The sequence below is a fragment of the Lissotriton helveticus genome, chromosome 1_1 (genome assembly GCF_964261635.1).
Source record: "Lissotriton helveticus chromosome 1_1, aLisHel1.1, whole genome shotgun sequence".
Taxonomy (NCBI): domain Eukaryota; kingdom Metazoa; phylum Chordata; class Amphibia; order Caudata; family Salamandridae; genus Lissotriton; species Lissotriton helveticus.
Genome location: NC_136057.1, coordinates 1502010549 through 1502026378, shown reverse-complemented (window position 1 = coordinate 1502026378; position 15830 = coordinate 1502010549). Strand labels below are relative to the sequence as shown.

At 54.4% G+C, this 15830-nt stretch overlaps 1 protein-coding gene across 6 annotated transcripts in view; it reads left to right on the top strand.

Annotated features, from left to right (window-relative positions):
• Window positions 1-15830, top strand: part of FIRRM (FIGNL1 interacting regulator of recombination and mitosis) — a 3243174-nt gene that overhangs the window by 2794683 nt on the left and 432661 nt on the right. The window lies entirely within an intron of this gene.

Genomic DNA, 15830 nt, shown 5'->3' with positions numbered 1-15830 from the left:
GCAGAGTAGTGAGTGCAGAGTAGTGAGTGCAGAGTGCAGAGTAGTGAGTGCAGAGTAGTGAGTGCAGAGTGCAGAGTAGTGAGTGCAGAGTAGTGAGTGCAGAGTGCAGAGTAGTGAGTGCAGAGTAGTGAGTGCAGAGTAGTGAGTGCAGAGTAGTGAGTGCAGAGTAGTGAGTGCAGAGTAGTGAGTGCAGAGTAGTGAGTGCAGAGTAGTGAGTGCAGAGTTGTGAGTGCAGAGTTGTGAGTGCAGAGTTGTGAGTGCAGAGTTGTGAGTAGTGAGTGCAGATTAGTGAGTAGTGAGTGCAGATTAGTGAGTAGTGAGTGCAGAGTAGTGAGTGCAGAGTAGTGAGTGCAGAGTAGTGAGTGCAGAGTAGTGAGTGCAGAGTAGTGAGTGCAGAGTGCAGTGCAGTGCAGGTGAGTGCAGTGCAGGTGTGTGCAGTGCAGGTGTGTGCAGTGCAGGTGTGTGCAGTGCAGGTGAGTGCAGTGCAGTGCAGTGGAGTGGAGTGCAGGCGAGTGCAGTGGAGTGCAGGCGAGTGCAGTGCAGGCGAGTGCAGTGCAGGCGAGTGCAGTGCAGGTGAGTGCAGTGCAGTGCAGTGCAGGTGAGTGCAGTGCAGTGCAGGTGAGTGCAGTGCAGGTGAGTGCAGTGCAGTGCAGGTGAGTGTAGTGCAGTGCAGGTGAGTGCAGTGCAGGTGAGTGCAGTGCAGTGCAGGTGAGTGCAGTGCAGGTGAGTGCAGTGCAGTGCAGTGCAGTGGAGTGCAGGCGAGTGCAGTGCAGGCGAGTGCAGTGCAGTGGAGTGCAGTGCAGTGCAGTGGAGTGCAGTGCAGTGCAGTGCAGGCGAGTGCAGTGCAGGCGAGTGCAGTGCAGGCGAGTGCAGTGCAGGCGAGTGCAGTGCAGGCGAGTGCAGTGCAGGCGAGTGCAGTGCAGGCGAGTGCAGTGCAGGCGAGTGCAGTGCAGGCGAGTGCAGTGCATGCGAGTGCAGTGCATGCGAGTGCAGTGCAGGTGAGTGCAGTGCAGTGCAGGTGAGTGCAGTTCAGGTGAGTGCAGTGCAGGTGAGTGCAGTGCAGGTGAGTGCAGTGCAGGTGTGTGCAGTGCAGGTGTGTGCAGTGCAGGTGAGTGCAATGCAGTGCAGGTGAGTGCAGTGCAGGTGAGTGCAGTGCAGTGCAGGTGAGTGCAGTGCAGTGCAGGTGAGGGCAGTGCAGTGCAGGTGAGGGCAGTGCAGTGCAGGTGAGGGCAGTGCAGTGCAGGTGAGGGCAGTGCAGTGCAGGTGAGGGCAGTGCAGTGCAGGTGAGTGCAGTGCAGGTGAGTGCAGTGCAGTGCAGTGCAGTGGAGTGCAGGCGAGTGCAGTGCAGGCGAGTGCAGTGCAGTGGAGTGCAGTGCAGTGCAGTGGAGTGCAGTGCAGTGCAGGCGAGTGCAGTGCAGGCGAGTGCAGTGCAGGCGAGTGCAGTGCAGGCGAGTGCAGTGCAGGCGAGTGCAGTGCAGGCGAGTGCAGTGCAGGCGAGTGCAGTGCAGGCGAGTGCAGTGCAGGCGAGTGCAGTGCATGCGAGTGCAGTGCATGCGAGTGCAGTGCAGGTGAGTGCAGTGCAGTGCAGGTGAGTGCAGTGCAGGTGAGTGCAGTGCAGGTGAGTGCAGTGCAGGTGAGTGCAGTGCAGGTGTGTGCAGTGCAGGTGTGTGCAGTGCAGGTGTGTGCAGTGCAGGTGAGTGCAATGCAGTGCAGGTGAGTGCAGTGCAGGTGAGTGCAGTGCAGTGCAGGTGAGTGCAGTGCAGTGCAGGTGAGGGCAGTGCAGTGCAGGTGAGGGCAGTGCAGTGCAGGTGAGGGCAGTGCAGTGCAGGTGAGGGCAGTGCAGTGCAGGTGAGTGCAGTGCAGTGCAGGTGAGTGCAGTGCAGGTGAGGGCAGTGCAGTGCAGGTGAGTGCAGTGCAGTGCAGGTGAGTGCAGTGCAGTGCAGGTGAGTGCAGTGCAGTGCAGGTGAGTGCAGTGCAGTGCGTGCAGTGCAGGTGAGTGCAGTGCATTGCAGTGCAGGTGAGTGCAGTGCATTGCAGTGCAAGTGAGTGCAGTGCAGTGCAGGTGAGTGCAGGTGAGTGCAGTGCAGGTGAGTGCAGTGCAGGTGTGTGCAGTGCAGGTGAGTGCAGTGCAGTGCAGGTGAGTGCAGTGCAGTGCAGGTGAGTGCAGTGCAGTGCAGGTGAGTGCAGTGCAGGTGAGCAGTGCAGTGCAGTGGAGTGCAGTGCAGGTGAGTGCAGTGCAGTGCAGTGGAGTGCAGTGCAGGTGAGTGCAGTGCAGTGGAGTGCAGGCGAGTGCAGTGGAGTGCATGCGAGTGCAGTGCATGCGAGTGCAGTGCATGCGAGTGCAGTGCATGCGAGTGCAGTGCATGCGAGTGCAGTGCAGGTGAGTGCAGTGCAGGTGAGTGCAGTGCAGGTGAGTGCAGTGCAGGTGAGTGCAGGTGAGTGCAGTGCAGGTGAGTGCAGTGCAGGTGAGTGCAGTGCAGGTGTGTGCAGTGCAGGTGAGTGCAGTGCAGGTGAGTGCAGTGCAGGTGAGTGCAGTGCAGGTGAGTGCAGTGCAGTGCAGGTGAGTGCAGTGCAGGTGAGTGCAGTGCAGTGGAGTGCAGGCGAGTGCAGTGGAGTGCAGGCGAGTGCAGTGCAGGTGAGTGCAGTGCAGGCGAGTGCAGTGCAGGCGAGTGCAGTGCAGGCGAGTGCAGTGCAGGCGAGTGCAGTGCAGTGCAGTGCAGGCGAGTGCAGTGCAGGCGAGTGCAGTGCAGGCGAGTGCAGTGCAGGCGAGTGCAGTGCAGGCGAGTGCAGTGCAGGCGAGTGCAGTGCAGGCGAGTGCAGTGCAGGTGAGTGCAGTGTAGGTGAGTGCAGTGCAGTGCAGGTGAGTGCAGTGCAGTGCAGGTGAGTGCAGTGCAGGTGAGTGCAGTGCAGGTGAGTGCAGTGCAGGTGTGTGCAGTGCAGGTGTGTGCAGTGCAGGTGAGTGCAGTGCAGTGCAGGTGAGTGCAGTGCAGGTGAGTGCAGTGCAGTGCAGGTGAGTGCAGTGCAGGTGAGGGCAGTGCAGTGCAGGTGAGGGCAGTGCAGTGCAGGTGAGTGCAGTGCAGTGCAGGTGAGTGCAGTGCAGGTGAGTGCAGTGCAGGTGAGTGCAGTGCAGGTGAGTGCAGTGCAGGTGAGTGCAGTGCAGTGCAGGTGAGTGCAGTGCAGTGCAGGTGAGTGCAGTGCAGGTGAGTGCAGTGCAGTGCAGTGGAGTGGAGTGCAGGCGAGTGCAGTGGAGTGCAGGCGAGTGCAGGCGAGTGCAGTGGAGTGCAGGCGAGTGCAGTGGAGTGCAGTGGAGTGCAGTGCAGTGGAGTGCAGTGCAGTGGAGTGCAGTGCAGTGCAGGCGAGTGCAGTGCAGGCGAGTGCAGTGCAGGCGAGTGCAGTGCAGGCGAGTGCAGTGCATGCGAGTGCAGTGCAGGCGAGTGCAGTGCAGTGCAGTGCAGGTGAGTGCAGTGCAGGTGAGTGCAGTGCAGGTGTGTGCAGTGCAGGTGTGTGCAGTGCAGGTGAGTGCAGTGCAGTGCAGGTGAGTGCAGTGCAGGTGAGTGCAGTGCAGTGCAGGTGAGTGCAGTGCAGTGCAGGTGAGTGCAGTGCAGGTGAGTGCAGTGCAGGTGAGTGCAGGCGAGTGCAGTGCAGTGCAGGCGAGTGCAGTGCATGCGAGTGCAGTGCATGCGAGTGCAGTGCATGCGAGTGCAGTGCAGGCGAGTGCAGTGCAGGTGAGTGCAGGTGAGTGCAGTGCAGGTGAGTGCAGTGCAGGTGTGTGCAGTGCAGGTCAGTGCAGGTGTGCAGTGCAGGTGTGTGCAGTGCAGGTGAGTGCAGTGCAGGTGAGTGCAGTGCAGTGCAGGTGAGTGCAGTGCAGTGCAGGTGAGTGCAGTGCAGGTGAGGGCAGTGCAGTGCAGTGCAGGTGAGTGCATGCAGTGCAGGTGAGTGCAGTGCATTGCAGTGCAGGTGAGTGCAGTGCATTGCAGTGCAGGTGAGTGCAGTGCAGTGCAGGTGAGTGCAGTGCAGTGCAGGTGAGTGCAGTGCAGGTGAGTGCAGTGCAGGTGAGTGCAGTGCAGGCGAGTGCCGTGCAGTGCAGGTGAGTGCAGTGCAGGTGAGTGCAGTGCAGTGCAGGTGAGTGCAGTGCAGGCGAGTGCAGGTCAGTGCAGTGCAGGTCAGTGCAGTGCAGGTCAGTGCAGTGCAGGTCAGTGCAGTGCAGGTCAGTGCAGTGCAGGTGAGTGCAGTGCAGGTGAGTGCAGTGCAGTGCAGGTGAGTGCAGTGCAGGTGAGTGCAGTGCAGGTGAGTGCAGTGCAGTGCAGGTGAGTGCAGTGCAGGTGAGTGCAATGCAGGTGAGTGCAGTGCAGTGCAGGTGAGTGCAGTGCAGGTGAGTGCAGTGCAGTGCAGGTGAGTGCATTGCAGTGCAGTGCAGGTGAGTGCAGTGCAGTGCAGGTGAGTGCAGTGCAGTGCAGGTGAGTGCAGTGCAGTGCAGGTGAGTGCAGTGCAGTGCAGTGGAGTGCAGTCGAGTGCAGGCGAGTGCAGTGCAGGCGAGTGCAGTGCAGGCGAGTGCAGTGCATGCGAGTGCAGTGCAGGTGAGTGCAGTGCAGGTGAGTGCATTGGAGTGCAGGTGAGTGCATTGGAGTGCAGTGCAGGTGAGTGCAGTGCAGTGCAGGTGAGTGCAGTGCAGGTGAGTGCAGTGCAGGTGAGTGCAGTGGAGTGCAGGCGAGTGCAGTGCAGTGCATGCGAGTGCAGTGCATGCGAGTGCAGTGCATGCGAGTGCAGTGCAGGTGAGTGCAGTGCAGGTGAGTGCAGTGCAGGTGAGTGCAGGTGAGTGCAGTGCAGGTGTGTGCATTGCAGGTGTGTGCATTGCAGGTGTGTGCATTGCAGGTGTGTGCAGTGCAGGTGAGTGCAGTGCAGTGCAGGTGAGTGCAGTGCAGTGCAGGTGAGTGCAGTGCAGTGCAGGTGAGTGTAGTGCAGTGCAGGTGAGTGCAGTGCAGTGCAGGTGAGTGCAGTGCAGGTGAGTGCAGTGCAGTGCAGGTGAGTGCAGTGCAGTGCAGGTGAGTGCAGTGCAGTGCAGGTGAGTGCAGTGCAGTGCAGGTGAGTGCAATGCAGGTGAGTGCAGTGCGTGCAGTGCAGGTGAGTGCAGTGCATTGCAGTGCAGGTGAGTGCAGTGCATTGCAGTGCAGGTGAGTGCAGTGCAGTGCAGGTGAGTGCAGTGCAGGTGAGTGCAGTGCAGGTGAGTGCAGTGCAGTGCAGGTGAGTGCAGTGCAGGTGAGTGCAGTGCAGGTGAGTGCAGTGCAGTGCAGGTGAGTGCAGTGCAGTGCAGGTGAGTGCAGTGCAGGCGAGTGCAGTGCGTGCAGTGCAGGTCAGTGCAGTGCAGGTGAGTGCAGTGCAGGTCAGTGCAGTGCAGGTGAGTGCAGTGCAGTGCAGGTGAGTGCAGTGCAGTGCAGGTGAGTGCAGTGCAGTGCAGGTGAGTGCAGTGCAGTGCAGGTGAGTGCAGTGCAGTGCAGGTGAGTGCAGTGCAGTGCAGGTGAGTGCAGTGCAGGTGAGTGCAGTGCAGGTGAGTGCAGTGCATTGCAGGTGAGTGCAGTGCAGGTGAGTGCAGTGCAGGTGAGTGCAGTGCAGGTGAGTGCAGTGCAGTGCAGGTGAGTGCAGTGCAGGTGAGTGCAGGTGAGTGCAGTGCAGGTGAGTGCAGTGCAGGTGAGTGCAGTGCAGGTGAGTGCAGTGCAGGTGAGTGCAGTGCAGTGCAGGTGAGTGCAGTGCAGGTGAGTGCAGTGCAGGTGAGTGCAGTGCAGTTGAGTGCAGTGCAGGTGAGTGCAGTGCAGTGCAGGTGAGTGCAGTGCAGTGCAGGTGAGTGCAGTGCAGGTGAGTGCAGTGCAGGTGAGTGCAGTGCAGTGCAGGTGAGTGCAGTGCAGTGCAGGTGAGTGCAGTGCAGGTGAGTGCAGTTGAGTGCAGTGCAGGTGAGTGCAGGTGAGTGCAGTGCAGGTGAGTGCAGGTGAGTGCAGTGCAGTGCTGGTGAGTGCAGTTGAGTGCAGTGCAGGTGAGTGCAGAGTGGTGTGTATTGACAATGTAAATGACAATGCCATTTATTTATGATTTAAAGAAAAAAAAAATGTCATGAGCAATGCCAATAGCTCTACCTTTAATGATGCCGAGACCATTGCATTGTAAATGCTTGTTTGTGGGTTGTTCCCTCCCACAGAGCACTGCTCCATTATTTGTAGCCTTACACTTGTCCCATTGTAGCATCTGCTTTAGGAACTTCTTTTTTCTTTGTCTAAGAGCACTTCACATGAGTATTCGCTCCAAGGTTTTCTGTAAACAGGGCTGTAATTACTCTTTTTTATCTCGTTACATTTGCTGTTCATTCAAAGAAGGAGATCAAATGTCAGATGTTGTTTTCCTGACTTCAAAGGGAGAAAACCTATCCCCTCCACCCCCTCACTCAACGTTGCTTGCCCTCTCCTTATTTCTTTACTACCTGTTGTAGTCAGCAATGCACGAGCACGTAAATGCTTTTTCCCGACGTGCACTACGACTCACAGCTTCCTACAAGCTCAGATTTTTGGGTGGGTAAGTGTGCATGCTCAGGTTTTCCAACTTCATGACTCAAGCAACAACCTGATATGGAGTACTGGGAACTACACAGTAGCTGGGGCACCATAAGAAGTCAGATTGTAGAAGTTATGTTTCCAATATGGTCTTGATCAGAGCTTCTGTTTGTAAATTGTAAGCTGAGCGAAGCGTAGAAGGAAGAGCATGGGGCAAAAAACATGGTAAGAATAAAAGAGGTGTGTGGCGCGTGTTTGCGTAATAAATGAATTAGCACGTCACTCAAAAAAAGCAAAACCTTAGTAAACTGCAGTATTTGTATTGAGGCCAACCCCCTCCTTAATAAATTGTTTCTGAAAGAGACAGTTAATTATGGATTCCTCACCTTACAATTACCCCCAGGCGTCAGACTGGATCTGGAGAATTTTTTCCTCAGCAGTACCCATGCACGTCAGTAGGTGGCGTCGGTCGACTCTGCGTCCGTCGTTGGCTTCATGGACACCGGACTAACTTTGCAGTATCTACTTAGAAGCCGCCCTTGTGCACTGATGTCAGTTCTTTCTTTTTCCGAGCAAGCCAGTGCAGATCTGGAGAGAGTGGTACCTCGAGTCGCTTTTTGACGACTTTTGTCGAAACCCTTTTTTGAATCGTTCGACTCCTGGTGCATGGAAGGATGTCACATCGGACTGCCTTTAAGGCATATGACTCCTGTCGCAAATTGATGTCGTTCACGGACCCGCACCTCGTGTTTCTTTGGTGCTTGGAGCGCGACCACGACCCGAAGTCGTGCTCTGACTGCCGGGCCATAAACCCAAAGTCTTTGCTGGAGCAGTCCCGAAAGCTTCTCAAGGCCCGGCAGTCCCCTTTGCGCAGTTTGAGAGGGAGGTCACAGGACCTGTTGCGGAGCCACCACCACCACTCGTCATTGAAGTCTTCGTCTTCGGGTAAGTCGAAGCACAAGAAGGCGAAAAAGCATCGTCACTCTTCGCGTTCTCCCCGTCTGTCGGCGGATGCAACGCGAGAAGCAGAAAGTAGTCGTCTGGCTCCGCCTGTGGAGCTTGTTGGGCCGACTCTGGCCTTCCCTCCCTTTCTGGGACCCGGAGCGACCCCTGCCTAGCTTTGCAACTTTTTAGGAAGCCTTACATTTCATCTTTGAGCAGCCTGACTCTGCCGGCGTGCCCTCAGGCACCGCGGAATCGGCTGGGTGCTCTAGGCTTTCAATGCCGGCTTCTTCGGTGCTGCAGGACCCCTGAGGATTCAGGCCTGGATCCGGATCAGCGCGGGTCAACCTCGTGACACCTCCTGTGCCAAATTCAGTGATAACACCTCCGCCCCTTCTGCCAGTTGTGTCCCTAGCCGACGTCGACCCCAGCCTCCCCCTCGATGTAGACACGGAGCCGGACTGACGTCGGCACCGGTGCTGACTGGCACTTTTGTACCCCTGTTTTCACCTGGTGTTTCCTATCGCCCTGAGTGGCTACCAGAGGAGGGGAGGGTGAGGAGAACTGGGAAGGGTCTGTGGACCCTCTAGCAGACCAGTTAGAGGAACCGGACTGGAGGGAGAAGTTGGGTGATGCCAGGGGTCTGGACATCTCCCCAGATCTTGGCATGCTTACTCGCCTACCGTGGCTACAAAGGAGGGTGCATCTTACGCAGTGGTGTTGCATACTGCGGCGGAGGTCATAAACCTCAAGCTTCCTACGGTGGTGGTCAGGACTGACCTTCTGACTGAGGTGCTTCAACCGGCAGCAGCCTCTTCGGAGCCTGTGCTGCCATTCAATGAGGCCCTCACGGACATCCTTTTAGACACTTGGTCCAAACCCAACACAGGGGCTCCTGTGGATAGGATGATTGCTCGACACCACCGCCCGGCCCCAGGCGACCCAATTTTTCGCTCTCACCACCCCACCCCTGAGACCTTGTGTGAGAAGTTGGCCTGATGTGCAGTGCTCACTATTCTAGTGATCACTATATATCAGTCCAAACAACCCTTATTGATGATTGGTTGTAAGTCAACCTTATAGACCAGCTATCCTAGTAGCATGGATACGAGCAGTCTAAGGCTAAGACTCTAGAGGGCGTGTTAAGCCAGCTGTTTTACCATCACATTACCCCTTGAACACCCAGTGAAAGGACACCACACAAGTGTTATGAAAATAAACAATGTATTTATTAGAATCACAACAACCCTGTACTCTTTATGAGGACAGGGTGCTAAGCACACAACAAAACTCTTATGAAAATACTTAAGTTAGCACGTTATACACAAATGCCCGAGGGGCACGAAAAACCATATACTCTAAAAGTGGAATGCAAATTACTAGCAGGTAAGTAACGATTCTCAGAGGCTTTGGGATCGCTAGGACTGGACTACTGAACCTTTAGATTACTAGCAGGAGGCCTAGGGAACTCGGGTGCAGAGTGTGCACTCTCACGCGGGATGCGGTACAAAGTCTATGGAAGCTAGAATTCACAAAGTTAGTGTTCACGGGCGAACCCGACCTGGTAGGGAGAAAACGACAGTGGATCCTGACCCTTAGATAGTGAGGCTATGCTGGGGCACCGAAATGCCGAAGTTACCTAGCCCAGGGGCTGCAGCTGCATAGGTCTGAAAAGACGTCGGGAATCCTCGTGCCGGACCAGGAGCCTGGAAGAAGGAAGTTGCTGGCAGGCGACCAGTGAAGAAAAGTTCGATGGATCCAAGCCTGGATCAAGGAAGAAGAAAACCTGAAAGCAGAGGGGACCAAGTTCTTGAATCACTAGCCAGTGATTAAGTGGGCACCAGGATGGCACCGGGCGAAGTCACCGCAGTCAGGTGAGTGGGCGCTGCTGGGCTCTGCAGTCTCTCGGACCAGGAGGCGTTGTCGGCGACCAGGATGGAGGTGCGAGCTGTCCCACGAAGGTTCTTGCTGTCGACGTCGCTGGACCCAAGATTGGGCAACAAGTCTTGGCAAATGCAAGGCCCACGCGGTGGACCTAAAATGGCGTCTTAGCCGGACCAGGAGGGTCCAGGGTACTTCTCCGATGGAGGGAAGCAAGGGCCAGTCTGGAGCAACCAGACCAGCAGCAGTGTTGTCGTCGGGCGTCGTTCGGAAGGCCACAAGCCAACGGGCTAGTAGCCAAACAACGCGGTGAGCAGCAAAAAGCAGAAGGGCCCCACGCCGATCGTGGAGATGCTGGGGGGCTGCTCTTCGGTGCTGGAGCTGCTCAGGGCGGGGGCTTCTCGGACCCCAAAGCACTCACCAGGAAATTACTCGGTGGGCTTGCTGTGCAGAAGTCGTGCAGTCTTGGCGATGGCCGGTCCCTCGAGGTCTCGTCGCACCCACGGTTCTCAGCTGTGCTGTAGAGGTGGGTAGAGGTCAGAGGTGCCAGGGAAGCCGGGTCTCGTTGAGCTGGGCAGTCTGATTCCGGAGGAAGGACGTGCAGCAGACCGCAGTGTTCTTGGATGGTGCCTGCGGATGCAGGGTGACTACTCCTTAGCCACAAGGGAGAATCTTGAGGAAGAAATCGTGAAGTCCTTTCGTGGAAAGTAGTATCTTGATTCCAAAGATGATCTGATTTGGAAGGGGGCCAGTCCCTACCTTTATCTGGGAAAAGGGGGCTGGCACGCGACTAAGTCCTGCCCTAGGGGTGGGACCAGGAGGGGGGTGGTTACACCCACTTCCTTGGCGGGCTTTCCCCAGGCCAGGGGCTGGAGTGCCCCTGGAACTGGTTTCAGCCGGCCTATGCACAGTGAGCACCGGGGTGCCACTTGCAGTCACCTTCCTCTGTAGCCCTGCCTACCTGGAATACACAAAACCCTGTCTGGGACGGTGCTGGCACCGCCCCTGGCAGGAAACCCTTTGTCCTTGCCTCCTGCTCTGGGAGGACTCCCAGCAGCAGGAGGGCAGACTTGTGTCTCGGTGGCAGCATCCATTTTGTGGAGCTGAGGCTATGTCTGACTTTAACCGGGGTTAGGGGTTACATACATGTCGTGTCCCTCTAGAAGGGTGGAATGCTAACCCCGTCGCCAGAATTGGCGAGGGGTTAGTATTCCAATTCGTATGACACCTTACTCGACATGTTTTGATAAAGCGATACCAGAGTTGGCATATAACCGCGAGGGTTATAATGCACTTAAGAGTATATGGTATGCGATATCATGGAAACGGCTAAGGGATGGATCCCGAAAGCCGCAGACAGGCTCAGCTCATGCCAGAGCACCATCTCACACGATTCCAAGCACTCTGCCTTCAGGATTGTTAAGGCCTGCCATAGGAGTGACTGATAGGAGATCTGTGTGTCCATTTTAGGGTTAGATATAGGTATACTATATCTAAAGCAAAGGGTGAGTACACCACCTTGCCCCAGCTGTCGTGCAGCCAGTTGTGTCAGTTTAGTTAGTCAGCCCAGGGGTGGCATAATACATGCTTCAGCCCCTGGGAGACTTCTGGGTACACCTCAGCCCTGGGTACAGGGACTTGGAGAGGGCCCAGCGCCAATTCAGTACCTGAGTACAATTTGGATAGAGAGAACAGCTAGGCTGTGGGTCTGATTAGCAGGCCCACAGCCAGGGAAAGTCGTAAACCAGTGCAGCAAAAAGCAAAAATCTGGGTGATCATAGGATTGCAGACCCTACTCTCCTACATGACCCCCCCCCAAACTTTGGGACAATAAACTAACCTTGACCAGGTGAGTCTTCTTGCTCTAAGTGGAAATACCTGGAGAGCCCATCAGCATTGCTGTGATCAGTACCAGGTCTATGCTCCACTGTAAAATCCATCCCCTGTAGGGAAATGGACCACCTAAGCAGTTTGGGGTTTTCACCCTTCATCTGATTTAGCCACAAGAGGGGCTTATGGTCTGTCTGAATGGTGAAGTGAGTGCCAAACAAGTAGGCCCTCAGCTTCTTCAGGGCCCAGACCACAGCAAAGGCCTCCCTCTCAATAGCTGACCAATTTTTCTCTCTGGGTGTCAACCTCCTACTAATGAAAGCAATAGGCTGATCATTACCATCAAAATTCAGTTGAGACAGAACAGCCCCCACACCCAACTCAGAAGCATCTGTTTGGACAATGAATGGCTTGGAGTAATCTGGACTCTTTACGATAGGTGCTGTGCACATGGCCTGCTTTAGGTCATTGAATGCTTTCTGACAGCTTGCTGTCCACTGAACTTTCTTTGGCATCTTTTTGCTTGTCAGGTCATTAAGAGGGGTCACTATGGACCCATAATTTCTGACAAACTTCCTATAGTACCCAGTCAGGCCCAAGAAAGCTTGAACCTGAGTCTGGGTGATTGGAGGAGTCCAGTCCTTGATGGCCTGTATCTTACTCTCCAGTGGCTGAACCTGGCCTCCACCTACAAGGTGGCCCAGGTATACAACCTGTGTCTGCCCTATCTGGCACTTTGTGGCCTTGATAGTGAGGCCTGCCTTTTGCAGGGCCTCTAACACTTTCCTCAGGTGGACCAGGTGATTCTCCCAGGTGGAGCTAAAGACAGCAATATCGTCTAGATATGCTGCACAGAAGTCATCCAGCCCAGTGAGGACTTGATTCACCAACCTTTGGAAGGTGGCAGGTGCATTTTTCAGTCCAAAGGGCATTACCACAAATTGATAATGCCCTCCAGGGGTAGAAAATGCTGTCTTGGGTTTGGCCTCCTCAGCTAACCTGATTTGCCAATACCCAGCTGTCAAATCAAATGTACTTAAGAAGTTGGCAGAAGCCAATTTATCTATAAGTTCATCTGCTCTTGGTATTGGGTGGGCATCAGTCTTAGTGACTGCATTGAGGCCTCTGTAGTCTACGCAAAACCTCATCTCTTTCTTACCACCCTGGGTGTGAGGCTTTGGCACTAGAACTACTGGGCTAGCCCAAGGGCTATCTGAGGGCTCAATGACTCCCAGTTCCAACATTTTCTTCACTTCAATTTGCATGCAGTCTCTAACATGATCAGGCTGTCTGTAGATTTTACTCTTGACAGGCAGACTGTCCCCAGTGTCAACATCATGGGTACACCAATCAGTTTGGCTGGGTGTTAGAGAGAACATATGTCTGAAGGATTGCAGGACTTGCCTGCAATCCTGTTGCTGATGTTCAGTGAGGCTGCCACAAAAGACAACACCATCAACTGATCCATCATCAGGATTCTGAGTGAGCAGGTCTGGGAGAGGGTCACTCTCTTCCTCCTGTCCCTCATCTGTGGCCATGAGCAAGCTCATGTCCTTCCTGTCAACATATGCTTTGAGCCTGTTAACATGGAGCACTCTGAGAGGGCTCCTGGGAGTTCCAAGGTCCACCAAGTAGGTAACCTCTCCCTTTTGCTCAATGATGGTGTGGGGCCCAGACCATTTGTCTTTCAGAGCTGCTGGGGCCACTGGCTCCAGCACCCACACCTTCTGTCCTGGCTGGTACACAGTCAGAACAGCCTTTTGGTCATGCCAAGCTTTTTGAAGTTCTTGGCTGGCCTCAAGGTTTTTAGATGCCTTTTCCATATACTCAGCCATCCTGGAGCGGAGACCAAGTACATAGTCCACTATGCTGGTTGCAGGCTTTTTGAGAGGTCTCTCCCATCCTTCGTTCACCAAACACAGGGGTCCTCTTACAGGATGCCCATACAGAAGCTCAAAAGGGCTGTAGCCAACCCCCTTCTGTGGGACCTCTCTGTAAGCAAACGAGGCAGGGGATCAGGACATCCCATCTTCTCCTAAGAGTTTCAGGTAGCCCATGAATCATCCCTTTGAGGGTCCTGTTGAATCTCTCAACAAGCCCATTGCATTGTGGGTGGTAGGGTGTGGTGAACTTGTAGTTCACACCACACTCCTTCCACATTGCAGTCAGATATCCTGACATGAAGTTTGTACCTCTGTCAGAAACAACCTCCTTAGGGAAGCCCACTCTGGAGAACACTCCAACTAGGGCCCTTGCCACTACAGGTGCTGTAGTGGTCCTAAGTGGAATAGCTTCAGGATACCTGGTGGCATGATCCACTACCACCAGTATAAACTTGTGCCCTGATGCTGTCTGGGGTTCCATTGGACCAACAATGTCAATCCCCACTCTTTCAAAGGGAACCCCCACCACAGGTAGTGGTATGAGGGGGGCCTTTGTTGTGCCACCTGACTTACCATTGGCTTGGCAAGTGACACAGGAGCGACAAAACTCCTTGGTATTCTCATTCATATGGGGCCAGTGAAAGTGTGAGACAAGCCTGTCCCAAGTCTTTGTCTGACCTAAATGACCTGCAAGGGGAATCTCATGGGCCAAGGTGAGAAGGAAACCTCTCAGAGACAAGGGGATGACCAGCCTCCTGGTTGCACCAGGCTTGGGGTCTCTTGACTCAGAGTACAGGAGTCCATCTTCCCAGTATACCCTGTGGGCACCTGTGGCATTCCCTGCAGCCTCAGCAGCAGCCTGCTGTCTGAGGGGTTCAAGGGAAGGGCAGCTCAACTGTTCCTTCCCCAGGTCTGCTCTGGAGGGTCCCCCTGAGCCCAGAAACTCAACTTGATCAAGTTCAAGCTCTTTAGGCTCAGTTTCCCTCAGCTCTTCCAGATCAGCCTCCTCAGAGACTTGATCCTCAACCTGGGGCAAGGGGGAAGGCAAAGCCTTACCCTTACTGCTCTTCTTCTTGGAAGGTGTCTGGTCCATCATTTCAGGATCCAGCACCTGTTCAGTGGGGCATTTTCTGGCCTGTGACCTAGTCACAGCAAGCACATGTGCTGGCAAGCCTAACATTTCCATGTGAGTCCTCTGCTCCACTTCTGACCATTGTGATGACTCCAAATCATTGCCCAACAAACAATCAACTGGGAGGTCTGAACTGACTACAACTTTCTTTTGTCCCTTCATTCCACCCCAGGAGAAAGCCACAATTGCCACACTATGACTAGTAGTGACATTGCTGGCATTGGTCACCAGGAAATCAGTACCTGGCATGATCTGTCCAGGGTCCACAAAGTTAGGTGTCACCATGGTGACACTGGCACAAGTGTCCCTATAGGCCTGAGCCATTTTGCCATTAATCAAAGGCGTCTGCCTGTATTTGCCCAAAGTATTGGGACTTATCTCAGGGGTTATATCCATATCCCCTGTACAGACAAGGACAGCCTGAGTGAGTGTGCCAACTAAGTTGTCAGACCCCTCAGTTCCCAAGGTTAACCCAACTAATGCCTTGGGAGGTACACTACCACTACTGACTGTACTAGGGGGTGCAGTTGCCTTAGGGGCTGTAGTGGCAGGAGTTTGTCCTCCTCTTTTGGTGCACTCACTAAACCAGTGAGATTTACTTTTGCAGTACTGGCACCACCTTTTTGACTGGCCTTCTTGAGTCTTCTTCTTCTGGGAAGCCTGACCCCCACCCTCTTTGGTTTGTTGGGGACCTGGTGAAGACTTCTGGTCATTTTGTTCACTCTTTGCATTACCCTTCTGGTCTGCTTTCTTCTGACCACCCTGGTTCTGGTTCTGGTTCTGCTTGATCCTTGTCCTGACCCATTTGTCTGCCTTCTTTCCCAATTCTTGGGGAGAGGTCAGATCTGAATCAACAACGTGCTGGTGCAACAACTGGTTCTGACAATTGTTTAAAATTTGTTCTCTCATCATAAGATTATACAATCCTGTGTAATCTGTAACCTTGCTACCCAGCAACCAGCCCTCCAAAGCCTTAGTGGCACTATCCACAAAGTCAGACCAGTCCTGAGACTGAGTTTTCTGGGTGTCTCTGAACAGCAACCTGTACTGTTCAGTGGTTAAACCAAACCCATCAACCAGTGTATTCTTCAGGACCTGGTAATTGTTAGCATCCTCCACTCTTGTAGTGAGGAGCTTATCTCTACCTTTACCATCAAAGGAGAGCCACAGTATAGCTGCCCACTGACTCTGGGGAATGCACTGCACAGTGCAGGCCCTCTCCAGAGCAGCCATCCATTTCTGGATATCATCCCCTTGCTTAAAGGGGGGCACTATCTTAGTCAGGTGTTTAGTATCTAAACCCTTCTCTCTATCTCTTGGGAGATTGCTGCCACCAGTGGGAGCTAACCCACTCATCTGCTGCTCTCTTGCCAGGGCAAGCTTCTCTTTGGCCAGGGCAATTTCTTCCCTTTCAATCCTCAGAGTAGCCTGTCTCATCCTAGCCTCATGCTCCATCCTCTGAGGGGAAGTCAATCTCCTCTGGGGAGAGTTCCTTCTCCTCTGAGAAGAGGCATTAGAGTGCAGAGATCTATTGGAGTCCCTAGAAAGAGATCTATCTCTCCTAACTCCAAGGTTAGGCCTACTTAGGGTCAGTACTGGGGGTCCCCCAGATCCTAGCCCAAGCAA